The sequence below is a fragment of the Canis lupus genome, chromosome 4 (genome assembly GCF_011100685.1).
Source record: "Canis lupus familiaris isolate Mischka breed German Shepherd chromosome 4, alternate assembly UU_Cfam_GSD_1.0, whole genome shotgun sequence".
NCBI classification, from domain to species: Eukaryota; Metazoa; Chordata; class Mammalia; order Carnivora; family Canidae; genus Canis; species Canis lupus.
In genome coordinates, this window is record NC_049225.1 from 68299769 (window position 1) to 68307832 (window position 8064).

Below are 8064 nucleotides of genomic sequence, written 5' to 3' on the forward strand. Positions count from 1 at the left end.
TAAAAGGCATACAAATCACCAAGGAAGAAGTCAAACTTTCACTATTTGCAGACAACATGATACTCTGTAGAAAACCCAAAAGATTTTACCAAAAAAATTGCTAGAACTAATACATGAATTCAGCAAAGTCGTAGAATATAAAATCAATGCACAGAAGTCCGATGCATTTCCATACACCAGTAATGAAGCAGCAGAAAGAGAAATCAAGGAATTGATTCCATTTACAATTGCACCAAAGACAATACACCTAAGAATACACCTAACAAAAGAGGTATAATACCTGTACTCTGAAAACTATGGGACACTGATGAAAGAAATTGAAGAGGACACAAAGAAATGGAAAAATATTCCTTGCTCATGGATTAGGAGAACAAACATTGTTAAAATGTCTATAGTACCCAAAGAAATTTACACATTTAATGTAATCCCTATCAAAATTACCACCAGCATTTTTCACAGACCTAGAATAAACAACCCTAAAATTTGTATGGAACCATATAAAAGACCCTGAACAGTCAAAGCAATTCTGAATAAGAAAAGCAGAGTTGGAGGTGTTAAGATTCTGGACTTCAGTTTATATTACAAAACTGTAGTCGTCAAGACAATATGGTACTGGCACAAATGCAGACACATAGATCAATGGAACAGAGTAGAAAACTCAGAAATGGATCCACAACTATATGGGGAATGAATCTTAAAGTAGGAAAGAATATCCAATAGAAGAAAGATAGTCTCTTCCACAAATAGTGTTAAGAAAACAGGACAGCCACATGAGAATGAAAATAGACCACGTCCTTACACCATACACAAAAATAAATTCAAAATGGATGAAAGTCCTAAATGTGAGAAGGAAACCATCAAAATCCTAGGGGAGAACACAGGCAATAATCTCTCTGACTTTGGCTGTAGCAACTTCTTACTAGAGACACCACTGGAAGCAAGGGAAACAAAAGCAAAAATGAACTACTGGGACTTCATCAACATAAAAAGCTTCTGCACAGCAAAGAAACAATAAATCTACAAGGCAGCCTGTGGGATGGGAGAAGATAATTGCAAATGACATATCTGATAAAGGGTTAATATGCAAAATCTATAAAGGATTTATCAAACTCAAAACCCAAAAAACCCCCAAATAATCCAGTTAAAAATGAGAAGACATGAATAGATATTTTCTGAAAGAAGAGATGTAGATGGCTAAAAGACATGTAAAGATGCCCAACATCACTCATTATTGGGGAAATACAAATCAAAACCATGATGAGATACCACCTCACACCTGACAAAAGGGCTAAAATTAACACAAGGAACAGGTGTTGGCAAGGATGCAGAGAAAGGGGAACCCTCTGGCACTGTTGGTGGGAATGCAAACTAGTGCAGCTACCCTGAAAAATAGCTGCACTAGTTTAATTAAAATTAAAAAATTAAAAATAAAACTACTCTACAACTCAGCAATTGCACTACTAGGTATTTACCCAAAGGATACAAAAATACAGATTTGAAGGGGTACATGAACCCCGATGTTTATAGCAGCATTATCTACAATAGACAAATTATGGAAAAAGCCCAAATGTCCAGCAACTGAAAAATGGATAAAGAAGACATGGCATATATCTCCATATATCCATATATACACAATGGAATATTACTCCACCATCAAAAGGAATGAACTCTTGTGATTTGCAATGATGTGGATAGAGCTAGAATGTATTACACTAAACAAAAGAAGTCAGTCAGAGAAAGACAAATACCATATGGTTTCACTCATATGTAGAATTTAAGAAACAAAACAGATAAATGTGGGGTAAAAGAGGGAGCGAGTGAGAGAGAAATGGGCCACAAGAGACTTTTGATGATAGAAAACAGAAGATTGATGGTGGGAGTGGGTGTGGGGGGATGGGCTAGATGGGTAATGGGGATTAAGGAGGACACTTGTCCTTTTGCATTGGGTGTGATATCTAAGTGATGAGTCACTAAATTCTACTACTGAAAACAATATTACTCTATATTTTAACTAACTAGATTTTAAATAAAAATTTGAAAAGAAAAAAAGAACTTAAAAAGACATCCCACTTTAATACTTTGATTTGACTTGATACATGCCATTCTGTGTAGGTTCCTGTAATGGCTCCCTTCTCAACTGGATGGGAAAAGAGAAGAGTCCAAGAAGACCCTCCTTGAGCTAATCTCTTCAGGTTCTGATTCTTCCCCCAACACTTTTTCCCTCCAATTTTCCCTTCTAACCCTCTTACACTGGTCTGATTTCCCCAGATTCTCTGCTGTACCCTATTTTACAAATAACTAACAACTATTTAATGGTAACTATATGGTTAAATATCTAGTTAAAAAACTAATGGTAAAATATCCTTGGTTCTTTATTAAAAGAATCTGGGGTCCTTTGTTTATTGTAACTTATGCTAATTGGGCCTGAAAATAATTACTAATGGGTATTTTGCTTAATCCCCATAGTGTTTTATAAATTATTTAACTGGGGACAGAACATATTGAAATGAGAAGGAATGGAGGGATGTGCCAGCCAGTGAGGCGAAGTTGGGCTGCCTCTCCTGCTAGGCATGGCTGCCTGGGGTTGTTCAGCACTCAAAGATAGGCTGGCATGCTTTAGATATCAAGGATATTTCTGATGAGATCACAGAGAAGGTGATTCAGAGAATTGTTAGGCGAGTCAAAAATCACCCCAGAATTTGGCTTCTAAAGAGAAGTTTCTTCAGCAGAATAGCAATATTGTTTCATCATCAGTTAATTTGCTGATGTTGGTCTTTCTAGAGCTTTGTTTCACAACGGAACTGTTAACGTTACTGGTCTTACTTCAACCTGCTCCCAGAAGGTTACCGTGTTTGGTCCACCAAGCTGTTTCATTCTGATGACATGTTCTTAGGGGTATAATGTGCCAGAAGCCCAGGAAAGGCGGATATTCTATTGCCTTATGATTCTTCCATTTTCAGAGATGGCCCCACTATTGTGATTATAAAATGAAGTGCAAGTCCATATAATTATGTGAAGATGAGAATGTGAGTTTGACCCTTCTTAGTGAAAATTTATCCACATGACTATTCATAATCATGTCTACTGCTTCATCTGTGTGTTTATAATATTAATGAGTCTTTCAAATATTCAGATTCCAACCTCCAACATTTGAGCTATGATAGAACAGAAGTGTACTTATTAGGGTTATGTGATTTAAATAGATTTACTATTTTACTAGGGACAGTATGTTCCTTTGGTCTGAAGCCTTAAGGATGAGAGGGGGCTAGTACTTGGTAGTTCTTCTGTTGTTGCTGTTTTTCACCTTTGATACATATTTAAAAGGATGGAAACTACCATATTGAAAGGCTGGTGATGAACCTTTTGAATTCTGTATCAACATTTCAGTCCTTGGCTAGATCTGCAGCCATTTTCTCTTCAATAAGATTAAAATTGAAGTAGGAGGTATTATGTGATGAATATAGAATAGTTTAATAGAGATAATTAAGGTGTAGCATTATCTTTCATTAAGGACACTTGAGATAATTTCCTTTTCCATCTGAATGCCTATTTAAGTGTTTCTTATATCTAAAATTTACTTATTAATCTATGGTCATCCAACATTTTTAATCCAATAGACATTGCATGTTCAATCCAACAAACATACTCTTTAACTCACTGTTATATCATAGGTTGGGTTTCTGAAATCTGTAGCTACTGACAATTATGGTACACTAATAAAACTATAGCAGTTTGAAAAGGAAACTTTCTTTCCAACTTTTTCCAAGAAAAAGCAGAATAATTTTATAACTGCAAAGAACACTAGAAGTATTTAACCCAACATCTTCCCTTTATTTAGGAGAAATAAGACTTCAAGGAATTGAAAAATTTGTCTATCTCACAACCAACTGACCCTAAAAATCTATGTTTCTTTATTCTGGGCCCGAAGTTGGTCTCCCTATGTCATGGTTGTATCATATATAAGACTTCTCTCATCATATTTCTGATAGCTGATAGCTCAGGGAGGAGCTTCTTCAGGTAAAGCTTTGGACCACCAACTGAGAAGATTCAGGTTTAGAAACTTGGCTCTACTGGATGTGATTTCAGGTAAATTACTTAACCTTTCTGGCCTCAATTTCCTCATCTGTAAAATGGAGTTTATAATATCACTAAGTTTACAGGTCATTTTAAGGATCACATGAGGCCCTGACACATGTAATGAACTTAATATATTTCAGAATAAGAATCCTAACTCTGGTTTTGATGACCATTAGTACAGTTCAGTAATTTTAACATTGAGAGCTTTATCTCTTTATCTTCAGACAACATAATTCAATGAGTAGAGAGTAGAAAGATCCAAATCAATATTTTTTGATCCAAATAAATTTTGACTTAAAAGACTGATCCTAATGTTTTGATTTGTCAAATCCAGTCAGTCTGTATAAAATGGAAATCTGAGTTCTTTCCCGGAGATTCAGATAAGAATCACCACAATCATTTCAGGCAGCATAGCATCTACCACAACTTGGGACATCTCCAGGGATTACAGATTTGCGAGACCTTTGGTGAACCCATTTTCGAGCTCTAATCACCATATTCTTTTCAGTTTACCTCACTAATAAAATATCAAGAAAAGAAGAAAGTCAAACTTGAATTTAGTAGAGGCTTGTACCAGTATGTTAAAGATTTCCCAAGTATGTGCTTTGGGTCCCCTGAGAAGCAGATGCTAAAACAAAGATTTGAGTGAAAGCGGTTTATTTAGGAAGTGATCTCAGAGGGAATCAGTAGGAGAGCAGAAAACAAGAAAGAGAAGGAAAGAAGGTGCATTATCAAGCAGATTATTGCTAGGAGCAATTGGGGCTCAGTCTCCTTGGGGAACTACATAGAGAACACACCTGGTTTTATCAAACCTGACAGGTTGGGGAGGTTAGGATAGTTATCCTTCAACATCAGCCACACCTGAGTGTGAGATGCTCCTGGGAGATTTAATTCCCCAACATTTCTGGCTTGTCTCATAACTGGGCTAAGAATAAGCCATGTGGTAGGGTATTGTAAGACTATGCATGTAAGACTGTGCTGCCAGCATAAACTTGATCAGTGAGTTTGCAGGGAATGTGCGTGATGTCCACTTTAGCATATTTTATAATAAAAATAACCGGGCAGCCCAGGTGGCTCAGCGGTTTAGTGCCGCCTTCAGCTCAGGGCGTGACCCTGGAGACTAGGGGTCAAGCCCCAATTCGGGCTCCCTGCATGGAGCCTGCTTCTCCCTCTGCCTGTGTCTCTGCCTCTCTCTCTCTTTTTCTCTCTCTCTCTGTGTGTGTGTGTGTGTCTTTCATGAATAAATAAATAAGATCTTTTAAAAAAAATAACCACTGGAAAGTATCTAGCATTAGAATATGATATGCTTATCTAATGAAATGTCATTAAAGAAATGGAATCATAAACCATATTACATCCTTTTTAGAAAAAATAGGGGAAGGTGGATGACAGAGGCCCTTTTGCACATTCAGATGCATATATCTAAACTCACATAATTTCTATTCCATCTCCACTTCTCATTTCATTAACGCTTTTTGGAAATACAGCCTATTAGAAATCACTCTGAAACACAATAGGCTGTTATCTCTGTGGTGTCCATTTTCCACTCAGCACACAATGATATATCTATCAGGTTGGTGGGAGCATCAACAGTCCAAGACTTGACCCTCCATTATGCATCATATCCTACAAAAATTCAGTTGAGGAGTAATTAGAAGTGTGCAGAGAAGGATAATATAGATAATAACGAAAGAATAGCAAAATAAGGAAGGTTAGCATGAATCTAACTCAAAGTTCAGAATAAGTTCAAGCTGTTGCTCTGGCATATGCTTTCACTTGGGACCAGAGTGAAGGGTGGGAAATTTCAAAATTACCCAACATGTTTTCTTGTTATACTTGGAAAGATGTCTAGTGTTTTTTTTTTTTCTTTTTCCATTTATGAAATAAGCCCAGTTACTTGTGTTTCTGTGATGCATTCACACACTAAGAATCAAAGCACTATCTTTCTTCTCTATTCCAAATCACTAACCTACTAATTAGGAAAAGCCATTAACAGCATGTATTGAATTTATTTGCATGTCATGACTTGCTGTAACAACAATGTAATGGTATCTTTACCTTTTTCAGTCAAGGTATTAAACAAAGGAGCCCTGTTAGGGATGTCTTATCAATAACTTTTGATAAACAGAGTATTAATAACCTATTCTGTAGAGGCAGCCTATGGATAAGAATTGTAGATTAGAGCATCAGCTAAATGATCACTGTAATATCCACAGCGATAGAAGTAAATTCATTTCTCTTTTGGTATGCCTTGTGACATGGGAGGAATGGTAAACCCAAACTATTTAAAAGTGCATCCATGAGAGCAGAACATTCATTTCCATTGGATGTTAAGGTAGGGAATTAGTCTTAAACTGGGTCTGTTCCACACAATGCTTTACTTGATTATTTACAGATCAACCACTATCAAAGCAGAATAGGGACGTTAGATATGTTTTGGTTGCTTTTGAGCACTGCAGTCTGTTAATGGACTGTTAGTGGACTGGCAATCAAAAAGCTGACCAACGACTAAGCTATCAACTATGAAATAGTTAAATCTTTTTTTTTTTTTAAGATTTATTTATTTATTCATGAGAGACACAGAGAGAGAGAGGCAGAGACACAGGCAGAGGGATAAGCAGGCTCCTCACAGGGACCCTGAAGCTGGACTAGATCTTGGATCGCCCCCTGGGAGCTGAAGGCAGACGCTCCACCACTGCACCACCCAGGCGCCCTTTAAAACGGAGGCATTATAAAGCAAACTATGGCCTGTGGGCCAAATCCAGCCCACTATTGTTTTTGTTAGTAAAGTCTTATTGAAACTTCAGCCCTGCTCCATGACATACTGCTTAGGGCTATTTTTATATTATGGCAACAGAGTTAAGTAGTTGTGACAAAGACCAATAGACAAAATATTTACTATTTGGCCTTTTACAGGAAAAGCTTACTTACTTCTGTAGAGACATGACCTCAATTTCTGTGGTACAAAATATGCTTGTTAGACTGCTACCTAGAGAGTCGGAAGATGTGGGTTTCACTGCCATATACACAGGTTAATATCACCTTATGATGCAAATTCTCGTCTGCCTCTTAAAAAATAAATGCTATTAGCCATAGAGAAATTGTACCAAAAATTAGAATGTAAATTATTAGAATTGGGAGCACATCTTAGAGATTATATAGTTTGAGTTTCTAATTTTTATTGATGTGTAAAATGAAACCCTGAGATCAAGAGGTTTGCCCAAGGTTACTCAGCTAATGTCAGAGGCAGGTCACCATTTCTCCTAAAACAAACAAACAAACAAACAAACACACACACAGCAAAAGCCCTAATGAAGCCTTGTCCCTCCTGATGAAAAGCGGGGAATATTAATTTTGTTTTGTCAGGATCAACCCTCATTCTATGCTAAGTAAATTCAGTTATTCTAATATAGCAGTTCTCAAATTTCAGTATACATCAGAATTACCCATAGAGTTGGCTAAAATGAGGTTTGCTAGGCTAAATGCCTCCTTTCTGCAAATTGGTAATGCAGTGGGTCTCAAGAATTTGCATTTCTAAGTTTTCCAGGTGACACTGATGCTGCTGGTCTTGAGACCACATTTACAATCTGCTGAGAAGGATTAATTTCTGTCTCTCTCATGTGTAGGGACTTAGCTCTAAAGTTGAATCAATGATAACCTGCTCCTGGTTTATTAGAGGATGGTAATCAATAAAGAGCTAGCTACATACTATTGTACTATATCAATTAAACCAAAAAAGAAAGAACAAGAGCAAATGAGACTAACCAAGTTAGTTTAGTTAGCAAGCTACTAGAGGAGACAGGGACAGAGATAAAGGAAAGATGATGTAGTAACTTTTCAACCTGTGGGGCATAGCAATTGACAGTAGAAGGAAGGAGTGTTTGTGAGGTAGAAGAGATGAGACATTACAAGGTGTCAGGATGTCAATATGTTCTCAGCATTTTTAAGTATATGATTTATTAGGTAGTGAATCAGAATTTGTGTTGC